The sequence below is a fragment of the Octopus bimaculoides genome, chromosome 9 (genome assembly GCF_001194135.2).
Source record: "Octopus bimaculoides isolate UCB-OBI-ISO-001 chromosome 9, ASM119413v2, whole genome shotgun sequence".
NCBI lineage: Eukaryota > Metazoa > Mollusca > Cephalopoda > Octopoda > Octopodidae > Octopus > Octopus bimaculoides.
In genome coordinates this window covers 18,448,618-18,449,363 of record NC_068989.1, presented here as the reverse complement: position 1 = coordinate 18,449,363, position 746 = coordinate 18,448,618, and positions in this window count along the sequence as shown.

Genomic DNA, 746 nt, shown 5'->3' with positions numbered 1-746 from the left:
TATATATACACATATATACGACGGGCTTCTTTCAGTTTCCGTCTACCAAATCCACTCACAAGGCTTTGGTCGGCCCGAGGCTATAGTAGAAGACACTTGCCCAAGGTGCCGCGCAGTGGGACTGAACCCGGAACCATGTGGTTGGTAAGCAAGCTACTTAGCACACAGCCACTCATGCGCCTATGTATATAATGTAAAAAAAAAAAAAAGAAGAAAAGTTTGAAAAAGAAACGACAGGATAGGCATAGTTGGAACGTTCTTAAGTATACTTGCACCCAATCAGAGCTGAATTACCAGTATTAAGCATTCATTCAGAGATATAGATACCGAGGTCGTCCAAACCGGTGTAATGTTTTTTTTTCACATATATTAGACACTCCTACACACGACCAGTTGTAGCAGTAGCAGCAGCAGTAGTTCTCAAAAGCCACCAAGGTGGAGAAAGTTATGTATATAGAGATTGTTGTTGTTGTTGGTACTCCGTCGCTTACGACGTCGAGGGTTCCAGTTGATCCGATCAACGGAACAGCCTGCTCGTGAGATTAACGTGCAAGTGGCTGAGCACTCCACAGACACATGTACCCTTAACGTAGTTCTCGGGGATATTCAGCGTGACACAGAGTGTGACAAGGCTGACCCTTTGAATTACAGGCACAACAGAAACAGGAAGTAAGAGTGAGAGAAAGAGTACAGCAGGGTTCGCCACCATCCCCTGCCGGAGCCTCGTGAAGCTTTTAGGTGTTTTC